The sequence below is a fragment of the Panulirus ornatus genome, chromosome 7 (assembly GCF_036320965.1).
Source record: "Panulirus ornatus isolate Po-2019 chromosome 7, ASM3632096v1, whole genome shotgun sequence".
NCBI lineage: Eukaryota > Metazoa > Arthropoda > Malacostraca > Decapoda > Palinuridae > Panulirus > Panulirus ornatus.
This window is the reverse complement of record NC_092230.1, coordinates 19,736,177-19,760,465: the sequence shown is the minus strand read 5'-3', so window position 1 is coordinate 19,760,465 and position 24,289 is coordinate 19,736,177. Positions and strand designations below refer to the sequence as shown.

At 39.1% G+C, this 24,289-nt stretch overlaps 1 long non-coding RNA gene across 1 annotated transcript; it reads right to left on the bottom strand.

Moving 5' to 3' along the window:
- Positions 1 to 1,451: 1,451 nt before the first annotated feature.
- Positions 1,452 to 23,342, bottom strand: LOC139749445 (uncharacterized). The gene is made up of 3 exons (XR_011712974.1): positions 22,451 to 23,342; positions 22,095 to 22,307; positions 1,452 to 3,487 (listed from the first exon to the last, which is right to left on the bottom strand). It is a non-coding gene; the product is annotated as an uncharacterized lncRNA (long non-coding RNA).
- Between the last annotated feature and the right edge of the window lie 947 nt (positions 23,343 to 24,289).

The following is a 24,289-nucleotide window of genomic DNA, read 5'->3' as shown; positions in this document are numbered from 1 at the left end:
TCCTTACAAGCCTTTCACCCTCCTGTAAGTTCAGGCCACGATCGCTCAAAATATTTTTAACTCCAACCTTGCACCTCCGATTTGGTCTCCTGCTTCTCCTTGTTCCCTCCACCTTGGGGCAATCCATTAGGTAGCGGGGTTGACAGCAGCCGCCCAAGGTGGTACTACTGTCCTGACTGAGGAGTGCTGAAGTGGCACCTGGAACCATCTTACACTCTCAAAATTAGGATTGCTGGTCTTACATTCTTTCTCATCAATACAGGACTACCAGGATAGTCATGCCATCTCTTTACAAGCACCATACTCCTACTCATACTGCACTTATATTTTACCCATAAGTTCCATTGGCATCTCCTGTCTGCAAATTATTTCTAAATCTAAGGCCCCTAGTTCTCGGCTTCATGGGGTGTTAAGAATCTCCACTGCCAGTGAGAGGAAGGACTCAGACAGCAGTAGTATCAGCACCTCTGAAGACATTTCCCTCTCTGAAAGACCTTCCCCTTTTTCTCTTCACAATACCAACATTTGTCATCTCTGTAGTGACCTCTCTTCAGCTGAACACCATCTGTCCAGTATATTTCCTAATATGTTACTTCTTGCTGTCTATCTATCTATCTATCTATCTATATCTGTGACAACCATTACCTCCAGGAACTCCCATCAAGGTGTGGCCATGGCAAACAACTCTCCACTTATCCCTGTCCTTACACCATTCCATGCACTCTTCCTCTGTTTCTCTCCCTCCAGTATTCTTCCACTCTATTTGCCCATGTCACATGTGGTCTTCCTCTAGCATCAACCCCTTTAATTGTACTATCATACACTCTCCTTATGAACTCCCAGTCTTGCATTCTTTCCACATGCCCAAACCACCTCAAAGTATTACATTGATTTTAGGCTCAGAAAAGTACCCAAACCTACCAAGGTATTTTATCTCAATGACTTCATTCGGCTCCCAAGACACCCTTAAGCACCACAGATACATACCTGTGTTGATTGTAGGCTCAGAAAAGCACCCCGACTGACTCAGGTATTTCATCTCAAGGACTTCATTTGGCCCCCGGGACTCCCTCAAATCATTCCCTTTGCATTCCCTGCCATACCACATCTCTTTTCTTATACATCCCTTCATTCTTTTTCCTTATTCCATCTAGTCACATCACATGCTCTTCTCAAATAGCTCATTTCCACACCCTAGATTTCTGACCTCTGTAACTCATTCCATGTCCATGTTTCAGCTGAATAAGTCAGGGTTGGGAGGACTATGCTGTCCCTTAATCCTTTCTTCACTTCCATACCCCTCTACCCTTAATCATTGTATTAAGGGACCTGTATTGCTTTCTCCCTTACTTCTCCTTCCATTTGACCACACTTACCCAACACACTCCTTGATACTTAAATTCTCTCACTTCTTCCAGTCTCTCTCCCTCCCCCCATATCCAAAGCACAACTTAATACACTTTCTTCTTTCACTCTATATGGTTTTACAAAATCTATACTCTCACTGTCTCCTTTCAAACACCATTACTTTACTTTAACTTGCATTTACCTTAAATCATCTACGCTTTCAAACATCATAAAACACACTTACGACCTTTTCCAATTCCTCTTCTTTCTCAGCAAGCAACATATCATCTGCAAATGGGGTTGCCACGAGCCGTGGCGAGCCATCATATCTCACTGCTACTCTCCACCTCTGCATCCCTTTTCCCTGGTTTAGCTTTCATCTCTCTTATCACTCCATCCATATAAATATCAAAAAGCCACAGTGACATCACCTAGTCCTACCTCACACCGACACATATCCTAAAACTTTCACTTAGCTCTCCATCTGCTCTTATATACGCATTAGCTCCTCTACAGTTGTTCCCCTATACCATGTATCTTTAACACCGCTCACAAAGCATTACACTCAACAATCATAAATTTTCTCCACATCCATAAAAGCTGCATACAACTTGCCTTTAGCTAAATACTTTTCCACAGGCATCTTTATTACAAAAATCTGATCCACACATCTCCTGCCTTTCCTAAGACCCCCATGCTCTTCACTTATTCTACATACAGTCACTTCTATCACTCTGTCAATCAACATTCTTGCATTCACTTTAACTGGTATAGTTAACAAACAGACTTATTCCCCTATAGTTGTTACATACATCCTTAGCACCTTTTCTTTTGAATATTGGAACAATAATAGTTTTCACCCAATCCTCAGGAATAACCTTCTGTTTCCATGCTAAATTACATATAAGGTGTATCCACTCTTATCACACTTTCTACTCCATAATTCAGCATTTCAACCATAATCTCATCCACTCCAGGTGCCTTTCCTACCTTCAGCCTCAATATTGCCCTTCTTACCTCCCTTTTTTGTGTTACAGGCCCTTGCACTTGTATCTTTTCCTTCTCTTCTCCATACCCATACATGTAACAACTCCTGCCTCTGCTTTTCCCACATTCATCAGTTCTTCAAAATACTCTTTCCATCTTTCTTTCACTTCTTCCTTTCAGTTCAGCAACTCCCCTTCCTTACTTCTCACATCAACATTTCCACTCTCACATCCACCTCATTCCTTTTTCACCTTCTTCCAGTATAGTTTCTTATTATCCCAAAAATCTTCACTTAATTTCCTTCCAAAATCTTATCAACTCTTTCTTTGTTTTCCTCAATCAGCTTCTTAACATTCTGCTTACATATCTTATATTCTTCCCTCCTCCTTTGCTGAACTTCCGCAGGTACATTCCTATCGAGCAATCTACCAAATCTACCTTATGCCTTTTTCTTCTCATCCACAGCATTTCTAATATCTTCAGTCCACCATGCATTGCTTTTTTATTCTTATATCTCACTACCTTATATCTAACAACTAATTGTACAACCTATAATAGTAGTTCTCTAAACATTTCAAACACTTCATCACATAACTGCATCCCCACATTCACTGCAATTCTATTTAAGCTTGTTACCTTCCTTTTACTGCAACATGAGTCTATACTAAATACTCAGCTTAATTCTTTATAATGGTAAAGACTTGAATATCAAAACAGCCAAGCAAATCATCTACTTTGTATATCCAATCAGCTATGTAGACAGCATCTGAGTTCAGCAAACCATGTGTGCTACATGAGATAACCCTATTGCTATAGTATAGATAAGTACAGTGTTCGCAAATAGCCTTGTCTGAGTCCCTGATATATTTTCAAAGGTGATACATAGCTAAGAATCATTGTGGGTACAAGCATATGACATTCATAGGGTGAAATCATCATACATCTGGTCACTAAGACTAGTGGTCCTAATGATGTGAGTTCCTGCAATTCACTTCATAGTGGCTCAGGCTATCTTTTGAGGATGATGTATTTCTTTACTATTCCACGCTGCCACTTCACTTCGGGAATTTTCCTTCTGGGTGCTGTACTTCTTCCACCCTTGCTTCATACTAGTTGGCTGTCATCTTTCTAAGAAGAGAGCTTGAATTCTCACCTGGAAACAAGACAACATGGGTACACAAAAAATCAATAGACAACAGGGTAATCAGAAATCGTAAAGTAACAAAATGTAAATGTAACATCACCTTTGGAAATGGGGAGGCAGACAAGATTTTTTTTTGGTGGACACTGTATTTGAACACCAAGGTTTACACACACATCAGAAACCCTTGTTAACATGGATGTTTCTCAGTTATTTTGGGTGCCAGCCTGATGTTGTTTGCTGTCTTCTTTATAAAAATGTTTCAACATATTCCCACCTTACAATGTAGTCTCCACTTTTTGTTCTATAATTTCTAAAACCATTCATGGTGCTCTTGAAAAGGTGGAGTAAAAGGCCTCAACCTATCTCCAATGAAGGATTTTCCAAACTTATGCCTAACAGTTTTGATACAGACCTGTTCACAGGTTTGCTCTCACAGTACAAATATTACTATTAAATGAATAGCTACACTTTCTTAACACAAGTCATTATCATTTCTTTTTAAGTGGCTGCTCTTATTGCACTACCATAAAAATGTATCCAGATGTTTGCTTCCATTTGTTTCTAATACCTTTCGGCATGAAAAATATTGCACTGTCAGTAGACTTTGCTAGATTTACCATGCTGTCCCAGATTTTCTAGTAACTTAAATGAATCAAGCACATTAATCATACTGTGGTGTCCCAGACATACTTAACTATGAATGTTAAAATCCTATCAAAATGTTTTGTTTTTAGGGTATACTTCCCCTTCAACAACTTCTCAAACACAGTACTGAATCATATATTTTGCAGTTCCTGTATTTCCCGTGGAGTTGACAATATTCTGACATTGGCCAAATTCTGAGTAAGGTAAGGAAAATAAAAATGTACTCTGTGTACATATTTATGGCATGCATTAGATATAAAATTTGCACTGTATTATCATTTTGGTACAAAGTACCTGGTTAGATTTAACATGGGAAATTTTTCAAGATACTGAATTTTAAGTTCAATAATGAATCAGTGTTGCCAAAAAAATCAACACATACTATGTACAATTGTAGCAATGTTCACCACTTGTAATCATGACAGTTGTTCATATATATATATATATATATATATATATATATATATATATATATATATATATATATATATATATATATAGCCAGAGGTTGAACCATTATGTGACATTCATTTTTTTCATTCATTTCAAGCTAAAAGTTTGTTTTCTAAATTGTATCTTACATTTTTCATATGTATATATATGTATGTGTGTGTGTGTGTGTGTGTATGTGCGTGTGTGTGTGTGTGTGTGTGTGTGTGTGTGTGTGTGTATATGTATGTATATATGTATATTATCCCTGGGGATAGGGGTGAAAGAATACTTCCCACGTATTCCTCGCGTGTCGTAGAAAGCGACTAGAGGGGACTGGAGCGGGGGGCCGGAAATCCTCCCCTCCTTGTATTAACTTTCTAAAATGGGAAACAGAAGAAGGAGTCACGCGGGGAGTGATCATCCTCCTCGAAGGCTCAGAGTGGGGTGCCTAAATGTGTGTGGATGTAACCAAGATGTGAAAAAAGGAGAGATAGGTAGTATGTTTGAGGAAAGGAACCTGGATGTTTTGGCTCTGAGTGAAACGAAGCTCAAGGGTAAAGGGGAAGAGTGGTTTGGAAATGTCTGGGGAGTGAAGTCAGGGGTTAGTGAGAGGACAAGAGCAAGGGAAGGAGTAGCAATACTCCTGAAACAGGAGTTGTGGGAGTATGTGATAGAATGTAAGAAAGTAAATTCTCGATTAATATGAGTAAAATTGAAAGTTGATGGAGAGAGGTGGGTGATTATTGGTGCATATGCACCTGGGCATGAGAAGAAAGATCATGAGAGACAAGTGTTTTGGGAGCAGCTGAATGAGTGCGTTAGCGGTTTTGATGCACGAGACCGGGTTATAGTGATGGGTGATTTGAATGCAAAGGTGAGTAATGTGGCAGTTGAGGGAATAATTGGTATGCATGGGGTGTTCAGTGTTGTAAATGGAAATGGTGAAGAGCTTGTAGATTTATGTGCTGAAAAAGGACTGATGATTGGGAATACCTGGTTTAAAAAGCGAGATATACATAAGTATACTTATGTAAGTAGGAGAGATGGCCAGAGAGCGTTATTGGATTACGTGTTAATTGACAGGCGTGCGAAAGAGAGACTTTTGGATGTTAATGTGCTGAGAGGTGCAACTGGAGGGATGTCTGATCATTATCTTGTGGAGGCTAAGGTGAAGATTAGTATGGGTTTTCGGAAAAGAGGAGTGAATGTTGGGGTGAAGAAGGTGGTGAGAGTAAGTGAGCTTGGGAAGGAGACCTGTGTGGGGAAGTACCAGGAGAGACTGTGTACAGAATGGAAAAAGGTGAGAACAATGGAAGTAAGGGGAGTGGGGGAGGAATGGGATGTATTTAGGGAATCAGTGATGGATTGCGCAAAAGATGCTTGTGGCATGAGAAGAGTGGGAGGTGGGCTGTTTAGAAAGGGTAGTGAGTGGTGGGATGAAGAAGTAAGAGTATTAGTGAAAGAGAAGAGAGAGGCTTTTGGACGATTTTTGCAGGGAAAAATGCAATTGAGTGGGAGAAGTATAAAAGAAAGAGAGGAGGTCAAGAGAAAGGTGCAAGAGGTGAAAAAAAGGGCAAATGAGAGTTGGGGTGAGAGACTATCAGTAAATTTTAGGGAGAATAAAAAGATGTTCTGGAAGGAGGTAAATAGGGTGCGTAAGACAAGGGAGCAAATGGGATCTTCAGTGAAGGGCGTAAATGGGGAGGTGATAACAAGTAGTGGTGATGTGAGAAGGAGATGGAATGAGTATTTTGAAGGTCTGTTGAATGTGTCTGATGACAGAGTGGCAGATATAGGGTGTTTTGGTCGAGGTGGTGTGCAAAGTGAGAGGGTTAGGGAAAATGATTTGGTAAACAGAGAAGAGGTAGTAAAAGCTTTGCGGAAGATGAAAGCCGGCAAGGCAGCAGGTTTGGATGGTATTGCAGTGGAATTTATTAAAAAAGGGGGTGACTGTATTGTTGACTGGTTGGTAAGGTTATTTAATGTATGTATGACTCATGGTGAGGTGCCTGAGGATTGGCGGAATGCGTGCATAGTGCCATTGTACAAAGGCAAAGGGGATAAGAGTGAGTGCTCAAATTACAGAGGTATAAGTTTGTTGAGTATTCCTGGTAAATTATATGGGAGGGTATTGATTGAGAGGGTGAAGGCAAGTACAGAGCATCAGATTGGGGAAGAGCAGTGCGGTTTCAGAAGTGGTAGAGGATGTGTGGATCAGGTGTTTGCTTTGAAGAATGTATGTGAGAAATACTTAGAAAAGCAAATGGATTTGTATGTAGCATTTATGGATCTGGAGAAGGCATATGATAGAGTTGATAGAGATGCTCTGTGGAAGGTATTAAGAATATATGGTGTGGGAGGCAAGTTGTTAGAAGCAGTGAAAAGTTTTTATCGAGGATGTAAGGCATGTGTACGTGTAGGAAGAGAGGAAAGTGATTGGTTCTCAGTGAATGTAGGTTTGCGGCAGGGGTGTGTGATGTCTCCATGGTTGTTTAATTTGTTTATGGATGGGGTTGTTAGGGAGGTAAATGCAAGAGTCCTGGAAAGAGGGGCAAGTATGAAGTCTGTTGGGGATGAGAGAGCTTGGGAAGTGAGTCAGTTGTTGTTCGCTGATGATACAGCGCTGGTGGCTGATTCATGTGAGAAACTGCAGAAGCTGGTGACTGAGTTTGGTAAAGTGTGTGGAAGAAGAAAGTTAAGAGTAAATGTGAATAAGAGCAAGGTTATTAGGTACAGTAGGGTTGAGGGTCAAGTCAATTGGGAGGTGAGTTTGAATGGAGAAAAACTGGAGGAAGTGAAGTGTTTTAGATATCTGGGAGTGGATCTGTCAGCGGATGGAACCATGGAAGCGGAAGTGGATCATAGGGTGGGGGAGGGGGCGAAAATTTTGGGAGCCTTGAAAAATGTGTGGAAGTCGAGAACATTATCTCGGAAAGCAAAAATGGGTATGTTTGAAGGAATAGTGGTTCCAACAATGTTGTATGGTTGCGAGGCGTGGGCTATGGATAGAGTTGTGCGCAGGAGGATGGATGTGCTGGAAATGAGATGTTTGAGGACAATGTGTGGTGTGAGGTGGTTTGATCGAGTAAGTAATGTAAGGGTAAGAGAGATGTGTGGAAATAAAAAGAGCGTGGTTGAGAGAGCAGAAGAGGGTGTTTTGAAATGGTTTGGGCACATGGAGAGAATGAGTGAGGAAAGATTGACCAAGAGGATATATGTGTCGGAGGTGGAGGGAACGAGGAGAAGAGGGAGACCAAATTGGAGGTGGAAAGATGGAGTGAAAAAGATTTTGTGTGATCGGGGCCTGAACATGCAGGAGGGTGAAAGGAGGGCAAGGAATAGAGTGAATTGGAGCGATGTGGTATACAGGGGTTGTGCTGTCAGTGGATTGAATCAAGGCATGTGAAGCGTCTGGGGTAAACCATGGAAAGCTGTGTAGGTATGTATATTTGCGTGTGTGGACGTGTGTATGTACATGTGTATGGGGGGGGGGGTTGGGCCATTTCTTTCGTCTGTTTCCTTGCGCTACCTCGCAAACGCGGGAGACAGCGACAAAGTATAAAAAAAAAAAAAAAAAAAAAATATATATATATGTATATATATATATATGTGTGTGTATATATGTATATATATATATATGTGTATGTATATGTATGTATATATATATATGTGTATATATATGTGTGTATATATGTATATATATGTATATATATAGATATGTGGATCTGGCAGCGGATGGAACCATGGAAGCGGAAGTGGATCATAGGGTGGGGGAGGGGGCGAAAATTCTGGGGGCCTTGAAGAATGTGTGGAAGTCGAGAACATTATCTCGGAAAGCAAAAATGGGTATGTTTGAAGGAATAGTGGTTCCAACAATGTTGTATGGTTGCGAGGTGTGGGCTATGGATAGAGTTGTGCGCAGGAGGATGGATGTGCTGGAAATGAGATGTTTGAGGACAATGTGTGGTGTGAGGTGGTTTGATCGAGTGAGTAACGTAAGGGTAAGAGAGATGTGTGGAAATAAAAAGAGCGTGGTTGAGAGAGCAGAAGAGGGTGTTTTGAAGTGGTTTGGGCACATGGAGAGGATGAGTGAGGAAAGATTGACCAAGAGGATATATGTGTCGGAGGTGGAGGGAACGAGGAGAAGAGGGAGACCAAATTGGAGGTGGAAAGATGGAGTGAAAAAGATTTTGTGTGATCGGGGCCTGAACATGCAGGAGGGTGAAAGGAGGGCAAGGAATAGAGTGAATTGGAGCGATGTGGTATACCGGGGTTGACGTGCTGTCAGTGGATTGAATCAAGGCATGTGAAGCGTCTGGGGTAAACCATGGAAAGCTGTGTAGGTATGTATATTTGCGTGTGTGGACGTATGTATATACATGTGTATGGGGGGGGTGGGCCATTTCTTTCGTCTGTTTCCTTGCGCTACCTCACAAACGCGGGAGACAGCGACAAAGTATAATAAATAATAAATAAATATATATATATATATATCCCTGGGGATAGGGGAGAAAGAATACTTCCCACGCATTCCTCACGTGTCATACAAGGCGACTAAAGGCGACGGGAGCGGGGGGCTAGAAACCCTCCCCTCCTTGTATTTTAACTTTCTAAAAGGGGAAACAGAAGAAGGAGTCGTGCGGGGAGTGCTCATCCTCCTCAAAGGCTCACATTGGGGTGTCTAAATGTGTGTGGATTTAACCAAGATGAGAAAAAAGGAGAGATAGGTAGTATGTTTGAGGAAAGGGACCAGGATGTTTTGGCTCTGAGTGGAACGAAGCTCAAGGGTAAAGGGGAAGAGTGGTTTGGGAATGTCTTGGGAGTAAAGTCAGGGGTTAGTGAGAGGACAAGAGCGAGGGAAGGAGTAGCACTACCCCTGAAACAGGAGTGGTGGGAGTATGTGATAGAGTGTAAGAAAGTAAACTCTAGATTGATATGGGTAAAACTGAAAGTTGATGGAGAGAGATGGGTGATTATTGGTGCATATGCACCTGGGCATGAGAAGAAAGATCATGAGAGGCAAGTGTTCTGGGAGCAGCTGAATGAGTGTGTTAGTGGTTTTGATGCACGAGACCGGGTTATAGTGATGGGTGATTTGAATGCAAAGGTGAGTAATGTGGCAGTTGAGGGAATAATGGTATACATGGGGTGTTCAGTGTTGTAAATGGAAATGGTGAAGAGCTTGTAGATTTATGTGCTGAAAAAGGACTGGTGATTGGGAATACCTGGTTTAAAAAGAGAGATATACAGAAGTATATGTATGTAGGTAGGAGAGATGGCCAGAGAGCATTATTGGATTATGTGTTAATTGATAGGCGCGTGAAAGAGAGACTTTTGGATGTTAATGTGCTGAGAGGTGCTGAGTACAGAATGGAAAAAGGTGAGAACAAAGGAGGTAAGGGGAGTGGGGGATGAATGGTATGTATTTAGGGAAGCAGTGATGGCTTGTGCAAAAGATCCTTGTGGCATGAGAAGCGTGGGAGGTGTGCAGATTAGAAAGGGTAGTGAGTGGTGGGATGAAGAAGTAAGATTATTAGTGAAAGAGAAGAGAGAGGCATTTGGACGATTTTTGCAGGGGAATAATGCAAATGACTGGGAGATGTATATAAGAAAGAGGCAGGTCAAGAGAAAGGTGCAAAAGGTGAAAAAGAGGGCAAATGAGAGATGGGGTGAGAGAGTATCATTAAATCTTAGGGAGAATAAAAAGATGTTTTGGAAGGAGGTAAATAAAGTCCGTAAGACAAGGGAACAAATGGGAACTTCAGTGAAGAGGGCTACTGGGGAGGTGATAGCAAGTAGTGGTGATGTGAGAAGGAGATGGAGTGAGTATTTTGAAGGTTTGTTGAATGTGTTTGATGATAGAGTGGCAGATATAGGGTGTTTTGTTCGAGGTGGTGTGCAAAGTGAGAAGGTTAGGGAAAATGATTTGGTAAACAGAGAAGAGGTAGTAAAAGCATTACGGAAGATGAAAGCCGGCAAGGCAGCGTGTTTGGATGGTATTGCAGTGGAATTTATTAAAAACGGGGGTGAATGTATTGCTGACTGGTTGGTAAGGTCATTTAATGTATGTATGATTCATGGTGAGGTGCCTGAGGATTGGCGGAATGCTTGCATAGTGCCATTGTACAAAGGCAAAGGGGATAAGAATGAGTGCTCAAATTACAGAGGTATAAGTTTGTTGAGTATTCCTGGTAAATCATATGGGAGGGTATTGATTGAGAGGGTGAAGGCACGTACAGAGCATCAGATTGAGGAAGAGCAGTGTGGTTTCAGAAGTGGTAGAGAATGTGTGGATCAGGTATTTGCTTTGAGGAATGTATGTGAGAAATACTGAGAAAAGCAAATGGATTTGTATGTAGCATTTATGGATCTGGAGAAGGCATATGATAGAGTTGATAGAGATGCTTTGTGGAAGGTATTAAGAATATATGGTGTGGGAGGCAAGTTGTTAGAAGCAGTGAAAAGTTTTTTATCGTGGATGTAAGGCATGTGTACGTGTAGGAAGAGAGGAAAGTGATTGGTTCTCAGTAAATGTAGGTTTGCGGCAGGGGTGTGTGATGTCTCCATGGTTCTTTAATTTGTTCATGGATGGGGTTGTTAGGGAGGTAAATGCAAGAGTTTTGGAGAGAGGGGCAAGTATGCAGTCTATTGTGGATGAGAGAGCTTGGGAAGTGAGTCAGTTGTTGTTCGCTGATGATACAGCGCTGGCGGCTGATTCATGTGAGAACTGCAGAGGCTAGTGACTGAGTTTGGTAAAGTGTGTGAAGGAAGAAAGTTGAGAGTAAGTGTGAATAAGAGCAAGGTTATTAGTTACAGTAAGGTTGAGGGTCAAGTCAATTGGGAGGTAAGATTGAATGGAGAAAAACTGGAGGAAGTGAAGTGTTTTAGATATCTGGGAGTGGATTTGGCAGTGGATAGAACCATGGAAGTGGAAGTGAATCATAGGGTGGGGGAGGGGGTGATAATCCTGGGAGCCTTGAAGAATGTGTGGAAGTCGAGAACATTATCTCGGAAAGCAAAAATGGGTATGTTTGAAGAAATAGTGGTTCCAACAATGTTGTATGGTTGCGAGGCGTGGGCTATGGATAGAGTTGTGTGCAGGAGGGTGGATGTGCTGGAAATGAGATGTTTGAGGACATTATGTTGTGTGAGTGGTTTGATCGAGTAAGTAATAATAGGGTAAGAGAGATGTGTGGTAACAAAAAGAGTGTGGTTGAGAGAGCAGAAGAGGGTGTTTTGAAATGGTTTGGTCAATGGAGAGAATGAGTGAGGAAAGATTGACCAAGAGGATATATGTGTTGGAGGTGGAGGGAACGAGAAGTGGGAGACCAAATTGGAGGTGGAAAGATGGAGTGAAAAAAATTTTGAGCAATCGGGGCTTGAACATGCAGGAGGGTGAAAGGCGTGCAAGAAATAGAGTAAATTGGAACGATGTGGTATACCGGAGTCGACGTGCTGTCAACAGATTGAACCAGGGCATGTGAAGCGTCTGGGGTAAACCATGGAAAGTTCTGTGGGGCCTGGATGTGGAAAGGGAGCTGTGGTTTCAGTGCATTATTACATGACAGCTAGAGACTGTCTTTCCTAGCGCTACCTCGCACACATGAGGGGGGAGGGCGTTGTTATTCCATGTGTGGCGAGGTGGCGATGGGAATGAATAAAGGCAGACAGTATGAATTATGTACATGTGTATATATGTATTTGTCTGTGTGTGTGTATATATATATATATATATATATATATATATATATATATATATATATATATATATATATATATATGTATACGTTGAGATGTATAGGTATGTATATTTGCAGGTGTGGACGTGTATGTATATACATATGTATGGGTGGGTTGGGCCATTCTTTCGTCTGTTTCCTTGCGCTACCTCGCGAACGCGGGAGACAGCGACAAAGCAAAAAAAAAAAAAAAAAAAAAAAAAATATATATATATTTATATTTATTATACTTTGTTGCTGTCTCCCCGTGTTAGTGAGGTAGCGCAAGGAAAGACAAAAGAATGGCCCAACCTACCCACATACACATGTACATACATACACATCCACACATGCAAGTATACATACCTATGCATTTCAATGAATATATATATATATATATATATATATATATATATATATATATATATATATATATATATATATACATGTATATATATATATATATATATATATATATATATATATATATATATATATATATATATATCTATATATATATATTTTTTTTTCTTTTTTTTTGCTTTGTCGCTGTCTCCCGCGTTTGCGAGGTAGCACAAGGAAACAGACGAAAGAAATGGCTCAACCCACCCCCATACACATGTATATACATACGTCCACACACGCAAATATACATACCTACACAGCTTTCCATGATTTACCCAAGACGCTTCACATGCCCTGATTCAATCCACTGACAGCATGTCAACCCCGGTATACCACATCGATCCAATTCACTCTATTCCTTGCCCTCCTTTCACCCTCCTGCATGTTCAGGCCCCGATCACACAAAATCTTTTTCACTCCATCTTTCCACCTTCAATTTGGTCTCCCACTTCTCCTCGTTCCCTCCACCTCCGACACATATATCCTCTTGGTCAATCTTTCCTCACTCATTCTCTCCATGTGCCCAAACCATTTCAAAACACCCTCTTCTGCTCTCTCAACGATGCTCTTTTTATTTCCACACATCTCTCTTACCCTTACGTTACTTACTCGATCAAACCACCTCACACCACACATTGTCCTCAAACATCTCATTTCCAGCACATCCATCCTCCTTCGCACAACTCTATCCATAGCCCACGCCTCGCAACCATACAACATTGTTGGAACCACTATTCCTTCAAACACACCTATTTTTGCTTTCCGAGATAATCTTCTCGACTTCCACACATTCTTCAAGGCTCCCAGGATTTTCGCCCCCTCCCCCACCCTATGATCCACTTCCGCTTCCATGGTTCCATCCGCTGCCAGATCCACTCCCAGATATCTAAAACACTTTACTTCCTCCAGTTTTTCTCCATTCAAACTTACCTCCCAATTGACTTGACCCTCAACCCTACTGTACCTAATTACCTTGCTCTTATTCACATTTACTCTTAACTTTCTTCTTTCACACACTTTACCAAACTCAGTCACCAGCTTCTGCAGTTTCTCACATGAATCAGCCACCAGCGCTGTATCATCAGCGAACAACAACTGACTCACTTCCCAAGCTCTCTCATCCCCAACAGACTTCATACTTGCCCCTCTTTCCAAAACTCTTGCATTCACCTCCCTAACAACCCCATCCATAAACAAATTAAACAACCATGGAGACATCACACACCCCTGCCGCAAACCTACATTCACTGAGAACCAATCACTTTCCTCTCTTCCTACACGTACACATGCCTTACATCCTCGATAAAAACTTTTCACTGCTTCTAACAACTTGCCTCCCACACCATATATTCTTAATACCTTCCACAGAGCATCTCTATCAACTCTATCATATGCCTTCTCCAGATCCATAAATGCTACATACAAATCCATTTGCTTTTCTAAGTATTTCTCACATACATTTTTCAAAGCAAACACCTGATCCACACATCCTCTACCACTTCTGAAACCACACTGCTCTTCCCCAATCTGATGCTCTGTACATGCCTTCACCCTCTCATTCAATATCCTCCCATATAATCTACCAGGAATACTCAACAAACTTATACCTCTGTAATTTGAGCACTCACTCTTATCCCCTTTGCCTTTGTACAATGGCACTATGCACGCATTCCACCAATCCTCAGGCACCTCACCATGAGTCATACATACATACATTAAATAACCTTACCAACCAGTCAACAATACAGTCACCCCCTATTTTAATAAATTCCACTGCAATACCATCCAAACCTGCTGCCTTTCATCTTCCGCAAAGCTTTTACTACCTCTTCTCTGTTTACCAAATCATTTTCCCTAACCCTCTCACTTTGCACACCACCTCAACCAAAACACCCTATATCTGCCACTCTATCATCAAACACATTCAACAAACCTTCAAAATACTCACTCCATCTCCTTCTCACATCACCACTACTTGTTATCACCTCCCCATTTGCGCCCTTCACTGAAGTTCCCATTTGCTCCCTTGTCTTATGCACTCTATTTACCTCCTTCCAGAACATCTTTTTATTCTCCCTAAAATTTAATAATACTCTCTCACCCCAACTCTCATTTGCCCTCTTTTTCACCTCTTGCACCTTTCTCTTGACCTCCTGTCTCTTTCTTTTATACATCTCCCACTCAATTGCATATTTTCCCTGCAAAAATCGTCCAAATGCCTCTCTCTTCTCTTTCACTAATAATCTTACTTCTTCATCCCACCACTCACTACCCTTTCTAATCAACCCACCTCCCACTCTTCTCATGCCACAAGCATCTTTTGCGCAATCCATCACTGCTTCCCTAAATACATCCCATTCCTCCCCCACTCCCCTTACTTCCATTGTTCTCACCTTTTTCCATTCTGTACTCAGTCTCTCCTGGTACTTCCTCACACAAGTCTCCTTCCCAAGCTCACTTACTCTCACCACCCTCTTCACCCCAACATTCACTCTTCTTTTCTGAAAACCCATACAAATCTTCACCTTAGCCTCCACAAGATAATGATCAGAAATCCCTCCAGTTGCACCTCTCAGCACATTAACATCCAAAAGTCTCTCTTTCGCGCACCTGTCAATTAACACGTAATCCAATAACGCTCTCTGGCCATCTCTCCTACTTACATACTTATACTTATGTATATCTCGCTTTTTAAACCAGGTATTCCCAATCACCAGTCCTCTTTCAGCACATAAATCTACAAGCTCTTCACCATTTCCATTTACAACACTGAACACCCCATGTATACCAATTATTCCCTCAACTGCCACATTACTCACCTTTGCATTCAAATCACCCATCACTATAACCCGGTCTCGTGCATCAAAACCACTAACACACTCATTCACCTGCTCCCAAAACACTTGCCTCTCATGATCTTTCTTCTCATGCCCAGGTGCATATGCACCAATAATCACCCATCTCTCTCCATCAACTTTCAGTTTTACCCATATTAATCGAGAATTTACTTTCTTACATTCTATCACATACTCCCACAACTCCTGTTTCAGGAGTACTGCTACTCCTTCCCTTGCTCTTGTCCTCTCACTAACCCCTGACTTTACTCCCAATACATTCCCAAACCACTCTTCCCCTTTACCCTTGAGCTTCGTTTCACTCAGAGCCAAAACATCCAGGTTCCTTTCCTTAAACATACTACCTATCTCTCCTTTTTTCACATCTTGGTTACATCCACATACATTTAGACACCCCAGTCTGAGCCTTCGAGGAGGATGAGCACTCCCCGCGTGACTCCTTCTTCTGTTTCCCATATATATATATATATATATATATATATATATATATATATATATATATATATATATATACAGACATATACATATATACACATGTACATGTGTATATATATTCCCGTTGCCACCCTGCCACACATGAAATGACACCCCCCCTCCCTCCACACGCGCGCGAGGTAGCGCTAGGAAAAGACAACAAACGCCACATTCATTCACACTCAGTCTCTAGCTGTCATGTATTATGCACCAAAACCACAGCTCCCTTTCCACATTCAGGCCCCACAAACCTTTCCATGGTTTAACCCAGACACTTTACATGCCCTGGTTCAATCCATTGACAGCACGTCGGCCCCAGTATACCACATTGTTCCAATTCACTCTATTCCTAGCATGCCTTTCACCCTCCTGCATGTTCAAGCCCCGATCGCTCAAAATCTTTTTCACTCCATCCTTCCACCTCCAATTTGGTCTCCCACTTCTACTCATTCCCTACACCTCTGACACATATATCCTCTTTGTCAATCTTTCCTTACTCATTTTCTCCATGTGACCAAACAATTTCAATACACCCTCTTCTACTCTCTCAACCACACTCTTTTTATTACCACATATCTCTCCTACCTTTTCATTTCTTACTCGATCAAACTACCTCACACCACAAAATATCCTCAAACATCTCATTTCCAACACATCCACCCTTCTCCGCACAACCCTATCTATACCCATGCCTCACAACCATATAACATTGTTGGAACCACTATTCCTTCAAACATACCCATTTTTGCTTTCCGAGATAATGTTCTCACCTTCCACACATTCTTCAACGCTCCCAGAACCTTCACCCACTCCCCCACCCTGTGACTCACTTCTGCTACCATGGTTCCATCCACTGCCAAACCCACTCCCAGATATCTAAAACACTTCACTTCCTCCAGTTTTTCTCCATTCAAACTTACCTCCCAGTTGTCTTGTCCCTCAACCCTACTGTACCTAATAACCTTGCTCTTATTCACATTTACTCTCAGCTTTCTTCTTTCACACACTTTACCAAACTCAGTCACCAGCTTCTGCAGTTTCTCACTCGAATCAGCCACCAGCGCAGTATCATCAGCGAACAACAAATGACACTTCCCCAGTCCTCTCATCCACAGCAGAGTGCATACTTGCCCCTCTCTCCAAAACTCTTGCATTCACCTTCCTAACAACCCCATCCATAAACAAATCAAACAACCATGGAGACATCGCACACCCCTGCCTCAGACTGACATTCACTGGGAGCCAATCATTTTCATCTCTTCCTACTCGTACATATGCCTTACATTCTCAACATAAACTTTTCACTGCTTCTAGCAAATTGCCTCCCACACTGTATACTCTTAATACCTTCCACAGAGCATCTCTACCAACTCTATCACATGCTTTCTCCAGATCCATAAATGCTACATACAAATCCATTTGTTTCTTTAAGTATTTCTCACATAAATTCTTCAAAGCAAACACCTGATCAACACATCCTCTACCACTTCGGAAACCACACAGCTCTTCCCCAATCTGATGCTGTGTGCTTGCCTTCACCCTCTCAATCTATACTCTCCCATATAATTTCCCAGAAATACTGAACAAACTTATACCTCTGTAATTTGAACACTCACCTTTATCCTCTTTGCCTTTGCACAGTGGCACTATGCATGCATTCCGCCAATCCTCAGGCACTTCACCATGAGCCATACATACACTGAATATTCTATGAGTCCATGGGGAAATTGAAACTCGATAAGTTCCCAAGTGCACTTTCGTGTAATAGTCACATCATCAGGGGAGACATAAGAGAGAAATATAACAGTCAGTTGATATACAATGAAGAGACGTAGCTAGGACACCATTTGGTAAACATGTGATAGTCCAAGACAGACAAAGAGCATATCATCAACTTATTATGAAGACAAGAAGGTTATTTGTTTACAAATTTTATCAACAATAAAGTTATCCAATTTGTATAAACCTTCACTAATATCAAGATTAAAATTCCCTGTGTATCTAATAATAGAAGATTGAATTATATTTCTCATGGTTCTGGATTTTGAGTTAACTGAGATGGCATTACTTCAGTCAATACAATGATCATAGTTTTTACGTGATCAAACAAGGTATTTGATTTATTGTCCTGTTCTTACACTACATTTGTGTTTCTTAAGTCTAACAGAAAGATCCTTACCAGTCTGTCCAACATAATAAAACTTATCACAATTTCTTAATGGCACTTTATAGATGCACCCAGGAGAATTTTCTGGTGAGTTCCTGATTAAGGTATTCTTTATAGTATTATTGTTGCTGAAGGTAACATTTACATTAAAGGATTTAAGCAACATGGGAAATTAAAGTAAAATTATTATTAAAGTGGAGAACTAAAAGATTCTTGGTGTCAATGGGAGTTTGGGCTCAACTCTATAAAATGATTTCTTTGCTAACTTAAGGGATTTATCAATGAAAGATCTAGGGTAAATCAACTTAGATCCAATAGAATATATCTTCTCAAACTCATCATCAATATACATAATGCCCTAAGGAACATTATTGAAATGATGATAATTTAACTCTGTCATGTTGAGATGGGTAATAATGGATATGTGAGCATACATTGGTAGGTTTTCTGTATATGCTAAACTTAAACTTGTTCCTTTGCCTATGGGTCATGCAGTCTAAAGATGGTAACATGCCATTATTTTCATTTTCTACAGTAAATTTGATGGAAGGTACTAAATTGTTAAGTATGGGGAGAAATACTTGTAAATTTTCATTTGTTGGCCAAACACAAAGAACATTATCTACATACCTAAAACCAAATTGCATTAGAAGGTAAGATATCCTTTAGTAATTTCGTTTCAAAAAATTCCATATAAAAATTACTTAGTACAGGTGAAAGAGGGTTACCCATTGCCATACCAATTTTTTGAGCATAATAATCTCCATTGAATTGAAATACAGACTTTTATACACAATTTTATCAGTTCCGTGAAAACATACTTTGGAACAGGTAAATGAATATCTTCCAAGACATCAAATAAATATTCTAAAAGGTCATCAACAGGTACTTTTGTGAAAAGCAAGGAAATATCAAAGCTAACAAGTTTGAAATCAAAATTAACATTGATATTGTTAAGCTTATTAACTAAATCTACATTGTTAATGATATAAGAATTTATCTTACACTAAAGGGCTTTATAAAGAAACTAACCATTTTGACAATTTATATGTAATGGAGCCTACTGAACTCGCTATAGGTCTTGCTGGAAAAGTTTGTTTATGTGTTTTGATAAGTCCATACATATATGGAAATGAAGGGGACAAAGATGACAAATTGTTGATAAGAGAACCATTACCTTTCAACAACAACTTCATTTCTTTATTGAAATGGGAATCAACTGCTTCTAGGGGATTCTCAGAGTTTATTACTGAGTTTAGAATATGTTGTGTCATTTCAAAGATCATTCATTTTAGATAAATAATTACTTTTGTCCATAATCACAACAGTATTAACCTTATCTGCTTTAGTAATATGTATATCATTGTTTGTCAAAACCAGTGGACCCTAATTGCCCTAAAAGTTTTATAAGAGCATCAATACTTTAAAAAAAGACAATGATATACATATTACTAAAGCAAAAGTTTGTCATCTTTGTCCCCTTCATTGCCATATATGTATGGACTTATCAAAACACATAACAAACTTTTCCAGCAAGACCTATTGTGAGCTTAGTGGGCTCCATCACATATAAATTGTCAAAATGGTTAGTTTCTTTATTTAGCCCTTAGTGGGTAAGATATCAAATTCTAATATCATGAACAATGTAGATTTAGTTAACAAACTTAACAATATCAATGTTAATTTTTATTTCAAACTTGTTAGCTTTGATGTTTCCTCACTTTTCACAAAAGTTCCAGTTGATGACCTTTTAGAATATTTGTTTGATGTCTTGGATGATATTCATTTACCTGTTTCAAAGTCTGTTTTCACTGAACTGATAAAATTGTGTATAAAAGACTGTATTTCAATTCAATGGAGATTATGCTCAAAAATTTGGTATGGCAATGGGTAACCCTCTTTCACCTGTACTAAGTAATCTTTATATGGAATATTTTGAAACAAAATTACTAAAGGATATCTTACCTTCTAATGTAATGTGGTTTAGGTATGTAGATGATCTTCTTTGTGTTTGGCCTACAAATGAAAATTTACAAAAATTTATCCCCTTACTTAACAATTCAGTACTTTCCATTGAATTTACTGTAGAAAATAAAAATATTGGTATGATACCATTTTTAGACTGCATGATCCATAGGCAAGGAAACAAGTTTAGCATATACAGAAAACCTACCAATGCTCATGTATCATATATCCATTACTGCTCAACATGATAGAGTTAAATTATCATCATTTCAATCTATGCTCCTTAGGGCATTACGTATTTGCAGTCCAGAGTATATTGATGATGAGTTTGAGGATACATTCTATTGGATCTAAGTTAAAGTACCCTATATCTTTCATTGATAAATCCCTTAAGTCAGCAAAGAAATCATTTTATAGAGTTAAGCCCAAACCTCCCGTTGACACCAAGAATCTTTTAGTTTTCCCTTTTGATAATAATTTTACTCTACTTCCCATGTTGCCTAAATCCTTTAATGTAAAGGTTGCCTTCAGCAACATTAATACTATAAAGAATGTCTTAATCAGGAACTCACCAAAAAATTCTCCTGGGTGCATCCATGAAGTGCTATGTAGAAATTGTGATAAGTTTCATGTTGGGCAGACTGGTAAGGATATTTCTGTTAGACTTAAGCAACATAAAATAAACATAAGAATCAAGCTTGTTAATCAGTAAACTGATATTATTGACTGAGTAATGCACTTTATTAATCAGTACCACAGAAATACATTGAATCTTATTATCAATACACAAGAATTAATCTATATTGAAGTCGTCTATACAAATTGGATAACTTATTGTTGATAATTGTAACAATTACTTCTTGTCCATAATAATTGATGATACCTCGTCTCTTACAGTTCATCTTACAATGCTCCTGCTACGATTCTTCGTGTATATAACTACTGAATTCTCTCGTTCTCCCTGAGTATTATTACACGAAAGCATTAACTTATCGTTTATTTTCCGTACTCTTACAAAGAATTATCATACTCAAAATTAGTGAATCCTTCCATATACAATATTATAACTTTATTTATATAAATATTGTAAAAATATAATTTATGTCCCATGATAGGGATAAGAATACTCCCGTATCCCTGCTACGTAGAACGCTAAAGGAGACGGGCTGGAAATCTTCTTCGTTTTTTTTTTAATTTCAATAAGAACATGAGTGAGATATTCTCAAAAATATTGAGTCTCTGTATTATATATCTAACGCAAATGGCATATTTAAAAAAAGATTACATATATTAATATATATATTATATTATAATATACTTATATATATATATATATATATATATATATATATATATATATAATATATATATATATATATATATATATAATATAAATTATATAGAATATAAATATAAATATATATATATTATTCAATATAAAATAGATAAATATAATATTAAATATATTTATTATAAGTATGTGGGAATGTGGTGTTTGAAAGTATCATCATTACTTGAAATTATAATATATTATCATTGATTACATTAAACATTTACTAAACAATATATTTATACTAATAGTAAAATAATTTAAATAATATCTTTTATATTAAGAAAATTTTTATATTTCATTAAGAGACATATTTTTAGAAGTTATTCGAAAGTACATCATTACCTCTGGCGGAAATTATATCATTGTGATCATTGCATTACATTCAAACAGTTCCACTCAAACAAGATTATTGTCATACTAATAGGTGAAAATAAATTTAAATGGAGATATCCTTTTACTTTAGAGGAAAAGTTTTTGATATTTCCATTTCCAAGAGACATATTTTAGAAAATTATTCAAAAGTACGGATCACCTAATGAATCTAAGTTACGTTTGGTTAAATGTGGTTTGTCCTCCAATCAAACCCACCAAACCTAAATTCACCAAAACTAATAACCCTTACCTAAACTAGAAGAAAACGATGAGGTGGAGATTCTTTAGGTGATTCTGAATTACTTGGTATCGTTTCTTCTGTTGGTAAAAGGCGTCCATTTCTGTAGGAATCTTTAGGAAAGTGTTCCACGTATACAAGACGAGATGAATGAGCTGTTCTCTGGTGTGCAGTGTTGACTTTTAATCAACAATAACATCCGAAATACTAAAGATGTATTCCAATCTGTAACACACATGACATGACTAAATACCAGTTGTATTTATGCTTTCATTCCTATGTTTACAATCTACTATGCAGGTGATTTTGATCATACAAGTCAATGTGGGAAACCTACTGATAACTGTAAAGCAATCAAAATGACAAACCTGGATGCATCTTTATGGAATTTTGGGAAATTCAGATAACTGTGCGAGGGTACCTGCAACAGGCCCTGTCAAACACAGAGTTGCTCGCATGTCATCTGTCACCTAATTAGTTAACGCTGTAGACAATGTAAATCTCTCAAGACAATGATTGAATAAATTTGCATAACTTCCGGCGATGTCACCTAGGCGTGTGTGTAGATACTAAAATTAGGTCAGTTTGTAAATTTGCAAATTTAGGTACGCTAATTAATAATGCCTACGTTTCACACGTGATATCCGTTGCGCTGCGCCTCCGTACGTACTTCTCCCGGAAATACCATCTCCGGGAACAGAGGCAAGACGGGTACAAATACCCAATATCGGTCAATAATTACAAAGCTATTCTTTGTAAGTGACTAGAGCCACGCAGCTACCCTGTTTTACCAAACCCCTGCGGTTCCTTCGTTTATACCACTACGAAAGGGATAGAGGCAGGAAGGATAGTAAGTAGATAAGAAGGATTGAAATCACGAGGGAGAGGGATAAAGAGAGGAGAGGTTGGGCTTAAGAATACAGCACATTTGTCCTCTGGGTATGGGGCCCAGGAAGTATATGAGCCGACGAAGTTGGGAGGAAGAGAAAAGGTCATAACAGTTGCGAGTGAAGGTCACAGCACCAGAGAAACAGACTATGGTGAGAAGCAGAAGATCCATACGACGCTTACCCTTGCCCCCTCCCATTCTAATCACTCCCAGGTGACCAATAATCCCTCCACCTGGCCCAGCTTATCCCTCCCTTCCAGCCGTTCTGACCTCACCCATCATACCCGCGACAAATATGTCGATTATGATTTCAAGAGTGACGCAAGAAAGCTATACATTTCTGAAGATCTAACTATATTGATTATGAATGAGCACGGCATTGATCACAAACACTTGTCTGCAATTGGATTGGATCTTTCTACAGTTTACCTTCCTCATACTATGCAAGTTAATCAGGCAGCAGTCCCAAATATTCTGTCAACTGAGCATGCTAAGCTTCCCCAGCCGCGATCACAAATGCAGCAAAATAAAAATGGCATTGTTAATTGGTTACTCTCACGGTGGAAAGAAATTTCTGCTTCTAATGCACGCTTCTTCAGCAACATCTGAAAATGTCATTAAATACAAATTCGTCTCTGAACATACCGGGAGAATACAAGCATTACAGTATTACAAGATGAATGAAACACAACATCACTTCTGGAATGACTGAGGTATTCCTGTAGAGGATTTAAGATATGTAAATGATATCAATTTGATTCCGATGAAAACTAGGTAAAAGAAAATTTAAACCCCCCAAGCAAGAACGAGAGTCCTACTTGTAAACCTAACATATGAACAAACACATTAGAGATATTCAGGAACGATTACCTGAGTAATATACTTTCTAAGCAAAGTCTGCAAAACACGCCATATAAGCGATCAGACCTAATGAGCAGATGAAATATATCACCTATACGTAAAATATACTGTTCAACAATACCTCAGAATCCATGGTGATGTGCTTTCCTCTAAGAGCTAACAGCAGACGAAACCTTGTAGTAATAAATTATCTTAAAATAATGTGGACTTCTTTTTTATATACAAATCAACCATGATCTTAGAGTGAGGTCAGACCTGCGTACCTGGGCAGAGACGGAAGCACAAAAAACATTAAAAAAAAATACCGTCTGAAATACTTACTATTTCTTTTCTTTATCTCTACTTTACCAGTATTTTCCTCGAATCATTTAAAGAACAAAGTTCACTTGCAATTCTGTATTCACAGTAGATGCACAAAATATTCCAAATAATAAGAAATGATACTTTTTTAATGTTA